The following is a 10,120-nucleotide window of genomic DNA, read 5'->3' on the forward strand; positions in this document are numbered from 1 at the left end:
TACAAATAAAATGCGGGGGAAGCTATTCTGCTCGTCTGATGGTAGGATTTCTGCTCCGTTCTGGCATGCAGACGGTGAGGTCAGACGGGGTGACAGGGAGGATTCAAGGATAGATAGAGAAAGTGCATAAAAAAAGAAGGAGATGCATACATAGCAGAGATGGTCTGAATTCCAAATTCCATCACACTGATGTTTGATACTATTTCAGACTGAATGCAATCACGTCTGAAATGGTAACACTCATTCTTATCCATGAGGGGATTGTCTCATTCAAGAGCAATTTTGGACACATTTGCAAAAAAAGAAGGGTGTGAAATGGGAAGACATTGTCCGCTGAGAATTAATTGTTTAGTCACGTCACGGTTCTGTGCAGCGATGAAACAAAGAAATTGGAAGTGCATCTATCTTACTTTAAGGACGTGCATACTGCTTTGGTGCAGTGGAAGCTGTCAAGGCAGCAATTTCACTTTTTTTTTTTTTTTTTCCGAAGAAGACGAGGGAGAAAGAAACAGCACAGAGTAAACAGTGTTTCTGCTAGACTGCCTCTTTGCTTTCACCGCACATGCTAATTAGACTGAGAGACCTGAGAGAAGTTGAGCAGCCAGCGACGTTGCCTGGCTTGACACCGGGAGAAAGCGAGAGGAGGGGGGGAGAGGAAAATAGCAGATTAGGGGAAACTGAGGAGACAGAGCCGGCCGAGGAGTGAGGGAAAAGGGCAGAGGAGGATCCCCCCGATCGACGCCTTTGTTTGCTCGTCCTGTGCCGTCACTCGGCTGCGGGTCAGGGTTGTCGGGGGGAGCTGATGATGCAGCAGCTGATTGACTCCTGCTCATGCAAAAAAACAAGTTGACTGTATGTAAATGTGAAATGGCAGATCACAAAGTATCTCAAAGGGCACATGCACGCCCACATGCACACACCCACCCACACACACACACACACACACACATATACAAAGAAATGCATAACAAGAGCAGCATGTGTTGGTGGAAGAGTTTCACCTCAGTGAGGGAGTTAAATATTAAGTTGACCACAACATGTTTTCTGTTTTCCTATATGCATGTGGGGCTTACATGTTTCCTCCAGTGTTCAAAACATGCTCCTTGGACTACTGACGTATTGCGTAATAACATCAGATCCGGACGGACTGACCATGTTCTTGGCAACATATCTTATCTAACGGTGCCTCCACTCCAACAACAGCCTCTGAACACTCGCTGACTGATCAAAACAAACAGCAGCTGGCTGCCTGTTCGTACACTTTGCCTTAACTTCCAGCAGCAAAGAGGAACTACGAGACGGAAAAACACGGGCCGTGCACGCTCTTTTTTTTTCTCTACAAAAACAATACTGAGAAAAGTCTCTTTCATGTGAGAGAAAACACTTGCATGCTGTAGCTCCATGTGCAGCATTTCAATTTGAAATTCCTCCCAGAGGATGAGTTGAAAGTGCAATTAGAATTTTGCAGAGGGCAGGGGAGAGATGTGTTTTTCAAGGACTTTTCAAGGGAGTGATGCAATTGCCCCTCTTCCTTACGCTAGGGTTTTTTTTTTCTCATAGCAACATATCATACTTAACCCAGTAACACACTGAGCATAGGGTGCATAGCAACAGCGGTTCAGTATATCCCACCTCCTGTCTCACACTCCCCGTCTCTGCACCTCCACGCGTCTCCATGCAATTATGAAACAGATACCTTTACATCTAAACAAGCCCCCGTGTTTGTTTGTGTGGGTGCACTATCATTGATGAAAAACAAAAATAAGCTTTTTGTTTTGCCGGTGTCATTTAATCTGTAGGGATGGAGTGGCAGGCAGAGGGAGAAGGGGAGAGGAAGAGGAGGAGGGAAGGGGCTGTGCTAGCAGACCCGAGTGTCAGCCAATCAGAGGGCAGGATTAGCTAGCGGCAGGCGTAAACACGAGTTGTTGCTGTTGGTAACAGAAATCTGATTGGCTGCTGGGAGTTCTTGCTCAATCGGATAGGTGTCCCAGTGTGTGGGTATTTTGATCACTGTTATGAACGTGTTTATCTGCTGTTATGTTCTTTAATAACCTTGTTATTCTTCCCCCTTCTGTTTTCACTTACAGAGGGGGGAGGACTTCACGGCCCACTCAGTGAAACCATACCATAGTGAAATGTCTGAGCTGCTGCATACCACTCACAGTGAACTGAAGTTACCTTTAAGTTGCTGACCTGCAAAGAAAAAGTCCATGTTTCTCTATGTGGGCAGCAGAGGTAAACACATGGGGCAGCGCAAACGGCTGGAGATTACGTAAAATCACAAGGGGAGGAGAAAATGTGACGCAAGGTTGCGAGGACAGGACACTGCTGCATGATGCACCTGCTCCGCCACGCTCACTGTTGTTGACCCGGAGCACTAATTCACAGGTCTGTTTGTAAAAGGTTTGAGCTCACATTTGATGCTCGGACACACAAACACCTCGCCTACAAATATTCAAAGTCCTCAGAGGCGACAGCATAACATGTAATCCTAGAGGTCAGCCGCAGTCTGTCTGCACACACACACAGTCACACTCTGTTTACCACAGAGCCAGAACACAATGCTGCACATGCCAGGTTTGTTTACATGCGCTTCCTTCCTGAAAGGGGCGGTGCCACGCAGGGCATTCCAGTGTTGCTTTGGAAACAGGGCTCCCGGGGCAGCCAATGGGACGGCGGGGGATTATGACATGTGCGTTTTGGTGTGTGAATTAATCAAACAGTGGTATCTATCTGGCAGCGTATTGACGAGGAGGGGGGGGACTAGATTTTTTTAATCAGCTCACTCAAGGAAGAAAAAAAAAACACACACTGGGCTATAATGTCAGGATCAAACAAACATGCCGCTAAGCCAATTAAAAATCAACAGTCTAATCTCCAAATGAAAGGTTATGAGGAGTGTAAAGTGTGTGCATCTGCCTGGGTATTTGTGTGTTTTGTTGGTGCTAAATGCTAAATAAGCTCCTCGTAATTGCTCTTATTTGTTGTGATGGAAACAATTACAACGTCTGGACCTTATTCAGAGATTGTGCACGAGCAACTTCCACTCTGAAAGCATCACCTGCAGTCTGTGTTTGTGCACATGCATGAGCGTCCATGTGCCCGTCTGTATGTTATACAGCTGTTGGTTGTGGCACCTTTTTTTTTTTTTAGGCTCCTTTACCGTCAGTGTCCAGTTAACTTCCTGTCAGCGCTCGCTTTATCACTGTGGACACAAAAAACAGAAGCTCAGCTATATACACCCGGTTATAAAATATGGTAAATATGGGAGCACAAACATAACCCAAGGTGTGATGTGGACTTGGCAAAGAATCAAAACAAAGACACCGAGATGCTGCAGTTTGCATCCACTCAGATAGCGATGTCGCTTCACTGTCACAGACTACGCTCAGAGTTTACTTATTTGTTATTTCACACCCCAAACTAAGAAGATTTTAGAGAATTTTATGTGTTTTCAAACCTGTTAGTTTTTCTATTTTCACCATCAAAACTCATTTTTTACCTGGAAGCAACTTTAAAGGTTCAATATCTCCACAACAATACAGTTCCCGCAGCTATGAAATTGGGTAGGGACACAGACAATATTGATTCCAGCAGATCCAAATGACCGAATGGCTCCAGCACAACACAACTTTTTAATTATTTGGACTTGAAAATGGAAAAAAAAGTGCAATATTTTCAAACAAGGGTGCTATTGGGGCCCCAGAAAGTTTCTTTAACTTTGTGTTTATGGATGTTTCCATATTTCCTGCGAAACAGACAGTCTTTGGTCAACATTTTACCAACTTTTGAGGCCTCTAACATCAGCAGTATTTGGTTAGTAGTGTGACAAGTATGGTAAGCCAAAGTTTCATTATCATTCTTTTTTTTTTTTTTGCTATTTTTTTTTTTTTAAAGTTATTATTTTGGCCTCTTTGCCTATTTTAGATAGGACAGTTGAAGGAGAGACAGGAAAGTGGGGGAGGAGAATGGGGGAAGGGTTGCAGCAAAGGGCCATGAGCGGGATTCGAACCCATGACTGCTGCATCGGAGACTATAGCCCCTATTCATGGGTCGCCAGCTCAACCAGGTGAGATATAGCGGCGGCCCTTTTTTTTTTTTGCTATTTTGACACTCCAAATGGTAAAGTGGACCTTGTAGGACCACAAAATGGGTATGCATAGGAGTCTAAATATCCCATTATCTATACACCGCTTAATCCTCACTAGGGTCATGGGGGGCTGGAGTCTTTCCCAGCTGACTCAGGGTGAAGGCAGGGGACACCTGGACAGGTCACCAGTCTATCACAGGGCTACACTTAGAGACAGACAACCAAGCACACTCACACCTACGGACAATTTAGAATCACCAATTAACCTCAACATGTTTTTGGACCTTGTGGGAGGAAGCTGGAGAACCCAGAGAGAACCCATGCTGCACGGGAAGAACATGCAAACTCCAGAAAGATCTTGGGTGTCCTCACTAGGATGCAAACCGGCAACCTTCTTGGTAACCCTTCTGCTAACCTTGCAGCCCGAGCCTAAATATCGTCATTATATTTGCAAAGTTATGCATCCACATTGTCATTTTCCAACAACATATGAGGTTTATTTTACTGAATGTTTCCGTACATATACTTGAAAAGAACACTCAGCAGAGAGACCGACGATAACTCAGCACACATCACAATAAAACTCTTTATTGAAACGCATAATGGCAAGTGCTATAAAAACAACACAAGTGAAACAGGATATTGATGGTGTACTCAAAGCAACAAAAGAAAACAATAGAGTCATCATTCCTCAGTGAATGTACATGTCATTTATTTGCAGAAAGGAAATTCTCAAAAGCCATTTCAACGTCTCGGTTGTTGTCTAATGTCAAGTGTGCATTGTCTTCCCTCCCTCACAGCATTTGGTGCAGCACATGCACTTTTGACACCCAACAGTCGACCCACTTTTGTGTGTGAACTTCACCTTTACATCCTGCTTCTCTTCATCCTTGTCAGTGATGAATCTGGTCAACACTTGCATTTTGCATTGAATACCAGTTGTTGTGATGCTACCAATAGGTCCACATCACCATTCTGACATGTCAATATAGCAAAAAAATGTAACTTTGGCTTGCTATAATTGCCACACATGATGTTAAAGGCCTCAACTGTTGGTGAAGAGTTGTTCAAAGACTGTTTTTTCGTAGGAAAGCATGGATACAACCATATACATACACTGGCAGGGAATCTGATGTTGCCCAAATACCACCCTGGTTTGAAAATTTTTGCATTTTTTGCCATTTTCAGCAGCCAATAATTACAAATTTCCTTCAGTTTGATCATTAGCATCCACTGGAAACAAATTTGTCTGCATCCTTTCCTAATGCAAGTTTAATTTCTGGACATAACGACTTAATTTATGTTACATTTTATTATAATCAAACTAAACTGAGCACCTGATGTATGTGTTATAGCAGTAGAGTACCAGTGATCTGCAGACATTCTCATGTGTGAGAACAACAAACAGTGAAAGTGTGGTCTGTGTTTTTGTGTGTTCTTCCTTGTTGTGCGCGCGCATGTGTGTTTGTGTGAGCCGATACGTAGTAGGAGCCATGCGTTACCTGCCACACAGGATGCAGCTGCAGCAAGTAAACAAAAGCGTCTTAATCGTGTGTGAGTGTGTGTGTGTCTGTATGCAAGTGTGCCTATTACTGATCATTTCCTTAAAACAGAGCTTCTTTGTCATTTCTGTCTATCCTCTTTCCCGTCTGCGTTAAATCCGCGACCAGCTGAATACGCCCTCAAGGCAGAAGAGAGGTAATCTAATCAGTAATCCACTGAACCCGTGTTTTTTTTTTTCTCTCTCTCTCTTCTTTTTTCTGTTCGCCGGCAACACAAAGCATGTGAGCGCAATCACGTTTGCTTGATCACAGAGATGTAGTGAATGAGTAATAACAGTTCATCCAATGCAGCGGTACGAGCAGGACAGTGCAGTCCTTGCTTGATCTCTTCACTGAGAGGTGAAATGAGTTTGAGGACAACCCTCTAGAGCTTCAGCGTCTCGCTTGAGGCCACTTCAGAGACGTGACGAGTAGCTGACAGAAGAGATTGAATCCAGCTCCAGCCGCTTCACTGCATTTGTTAGTGAAAGGCAAAAATACATTGCAGCACAAATCAGCCAACCTAAAACGAGAAACATCTTTTTCCCTTAAATCAACCTCCTCTTTCTAGTCCAGCATGAATCTAAAATGACTCCTTTGTCCTGGTCTAACAGCAGAGTGCCAGACAGTGAGTTTGTGAAACAAAGGAAGGAGTTAGCCAACCACAACATCCTCAGCACACTCCTCAACTCTACCCAGCAACTATTGCACCCCGACACCTAAACCAGTCTGTTTCTGCTGCAAACAAACACACATGTACGCTCTGACACGAGACCACAGTCGGAAGGTCGCGCTCAGTTTGTGAGTCAACGAGGACTTGTAGGTTTGTCAGCTGTGCATGAATGTTTGTGGCTGTTTGCGTATCAAAGCCTTGCTCTTTTGCTGGCGTGCCTGCATGTATGCAACGAGGTGGACTTGGAAAGTTCTGCATCTTCTGTTATTAAACAACTCTTTCTTGTACAGTGTGTTACTGTTTGCAGTGTGCGCTTGTGTGGGTGGTCACTAATATGCAGATATACATGAGGGCTCCGTGTAGGCAAGCTTTATCCACAGCCGCAGAGCATGGCAACTCACTGACGTCTGAGTTGGAAACTGACAAAGACGGACTTTGTTGCCTTTGTGGGCGAACTGAAATAACCCATCCTTTGAACGTCTCCCTTTGACTGCGTATGTGCGTGTCTGTGCATAGGTGGGTGTTTATACGAGTGAAGTGGAACTTTATTTCCAGCAGGCATCAATGGGGCATCTCTGGTTTCATCAATAAAGTCATAAGGAGAGAAAAAATCCACCCATTGCCTGATTTAAACCGTAGATAAGCTCGGATTCTTTCCTTTGCGCTGTTTCCAACACACTGCGATCGACAATACCCCCCTGCACGTCTTACAGCGAAGTTTGCAATTTCACTCCCTCCTGCTATCCTCCTCCTGTTGCCGTCAAGCTAAGTGTGCCGTGTGGGTCGGCGTCCAGTGTGTGTACAGTCTGCATGTCTTTTCAGCCCTTCCATCACTCTCTCTCTCTCTCTCTTTGCAAAGCCAGACATGAGTCGTCTCTCATTCAAATAGTCCCCCTTTGTTGGCGTGGATTCAGGAGCGGTGAATGTCTCTTCAAACGCACACAAATGCACATAAATGCACGAACGCACAAGTCCCCGAGGGCTTGTTTCCTTTGATCTGGATCTTACTCAAGCATAGACGGTGCAGCAGGTGTGAGGCAGCCGTCAGGTGTGTGTGTGTGTGTGTGTGTGTGTAGAAAAGCGAGTGCGTGTTTATGTGTCATCAGCCATATGGCCCTTTAGCTGCTAACTACACACCTAACCCACCTCATGCACCCACTCAAACAAATCTGTCTTTCTGCAAACACACACGCTCGCTTTCACCCTGTCTCCAAAGCAGCTGTAGTATATAGAAAACACTGGCGAACGCACAACCAAGGGCAAATCACAGCAATTGCTAGGCTGGGACTCCACCAATCAGACCGCCGAGGCTGAATGCAATCAGCTGCCGAGCCAATCGGGAAGGAGGAGCGAGGGGCAGCCAATAGAGGCAGCCGCCAGAAACCGAAGCAGTTGGAGATAGAGATAAACCAATCACAACCTGAAGAGCGAATCCATTGATGTGTTGTTTTTGAAGCTCTGCAAGGAACTTTTTCCTTTATAGTCAAACATGCAAGACTTTAAAACCCTTACTTAGTAATCCTAACTTTATAGCTATTAACACACACAGGGACAAATCAAACTTGCACAAGGTTGGTGTGTTACAAAACAAATCCTTCTGTGTTTTTTCAAGGATTTTGAAAAACTGAAAACAGACATAGGTCTGTGGCAGATGTTGTAAGATGATGAAATTACAGAAACAGGCTGTGCAAACAGTTTCTCTCTCTCTGTTTTTTTTTTTCCAGTTTTGGACAGGTTGCATTTTTAAAAAGTTGAGTCCATCTATGTGCACACACACTCCTTTGTCTGCGTGCATGCGTCTCTTTATGTTTCATTAAGTGTGCCACTCTGTTTGTCCCAGGTCACACTAAACCCTCTGACTTCATGGACAATAAAGCGGAGAGGCGTGTCATTGACACACGTGCTGCCAACTGTTGCTGAGACACAAAACGAACATAAAAACCACTTTACTGACTGTGAAGGCCCCCCCTCCTCATGACCATGGCACACTCCAAAACCATGAGCCACGCACACCCCTGTCCCGGCTCCATTGTCCCAAATGAATGAGCGGAGGGGTGTATGTGTGTGTGTGTGTGGATGAGTGTGTATGTGTCTGAGGACAGCTGGCTCTCTGGCTCCATCAGTAGCAGCTGCCCCAGCTTCAGGCCCTCAGGGTGGAACAGTGCAGATTAGAGACTGGCTGGGGTGGGGTGGTGTGTGCATGTGTGCATGTGTGTGTTTGTGCATGTGTGTGTGTGGTAAGGGGATGTGTGGCCAAGTCTGTGGCCTAACACTGAATGAATGGGCCGCTCCTCTCCTTTGTCCCACCTTCATTTTCTTTATCATAACGTCTTCCTCTAAAAACAAAAGGAAGTGCATGTTTCTAAAATGAAAAATCAGGCTGCAGCATAATTAGAGGGAACGAAGGAGCATAAGGAGAGACGGGTAAGCAAGAGAGATGCACAGGAAGAAAAGGCAGACGGTGAAAGTAGCCAGCGACAGCCAGTCGAAGGGCCAGACAGCGGGATGGAGACGGCGACAGACACGGAGAGTTTTGGGTCCTCACTTGGTGCTGAGTGGGGGCCAGCTATGGTGGCTTAGTGACAGCTGTTACTCCTGCCTATAGGATATCTGAGCCAGGCCCTTTCACAAAATACAAGGCTGCAATGAAGAATGGAAGGGCCACTTTTCTGCAGTGTGTGTGTGTGTGTGCAAAAGGAAAAATAAAGAGCTTTTGTAATGGATGGGTGTGGATTTTTGCCAAGACATAAAGACTGGCACACTTCATCCAAATGTCTCTGCAAATAAAAAGAGAATTGTGAGCGGACTGATAACGGAGAGGGAGGCAGACAGACTTTCGCCACCTAAAGAGCCATTTATAACCTTGTTTTCAACCACGTTGATTTATTAAGACACAATGGAATCGCCGGGAGAGAGCCGCAGTTTGTTGACACAGAGGAGTCATTGGGAGCTCCACAACAACATATTTACACGGCGTCTCGGGGCGATGAAGACGCATGCAAATCAGTTCATTCGCCTGTGATCCGGCATTAGCATTGCAACATTATGGAAAGTACACACATCAGGAAGGCTAAAGGCCTTTAAGAGCACTGAGTCATATGTTTGCAAAATCCAGGTAATGGAGATAAATTATAGATAAAGAACAAATGAGGTGAAGTCTCACCAGAGGGCTCGTGTGCGACAGATAACAAATAGTGTTTTGAGGCATCCTTAATGCAACGCTGACCTTCAGAGAGGATAAGAAAGTCTATTTCAGTGCTTTTACAAAACTGTTTTCATAAAAAAAAGACTGACTCAAGCTGATTCTTGGATCCAGATTCTCTTTACAACCTCTGCACTTCAGTCCTCCTCCTCCTCCTCTCTCCTCCTCCTCCTCCTCCTCCCCGTCTTGCATCCTCCACATGGACTGCAAACCCACTGACCCTTGTTGCCACGGCAACATGTCAGTCTGATCCAGAGTGACAGCTCTATTCAGGTTGTCATTCTCTCCCATGACAACCAACGAGCAATCCTTAATTAGGGTGAAGGATGCTCCAGAAATTAGAATGACGGTTGATTCAATTACAGAAGCCTTTGTCTGCTCATTGTTTTTTTTGTTTTTTTTATTATTAGCCGTAATGAAAAAGTCGTTTGTCCCAAAACATAACTTTGTGAGCAAAAGCAAACAGACAACAATACCTGTTTTTGATTTTGCAAATGTTACACAAGATCCCACGTGGCCACAGCCAGCAGGATCAGGATAATGTTGGTGTGAATGCCAGACAGTGTGCTCAGTGTTACATTATGAGCAGCAACCGCCGGGGGTGTCCAACAGAT

This window comes from Stegastes partitus, unplaced genomic scaffold (genome assembly GCF_000690725.1).
Source record: "Stegastes partitus isolate 25-593 unplaced genomic scaffold, Stegastes_partitus-1.0.2 Scaffold916, whole genome shotgun sequence".
In the NCBI taxonomy this organism is placed as follows: domain Eukaryota; kingdom Metazoa; phylum Chordata; class Actinopteri; family Pomacentridae; genus Stegastes; species Stegastes partitus.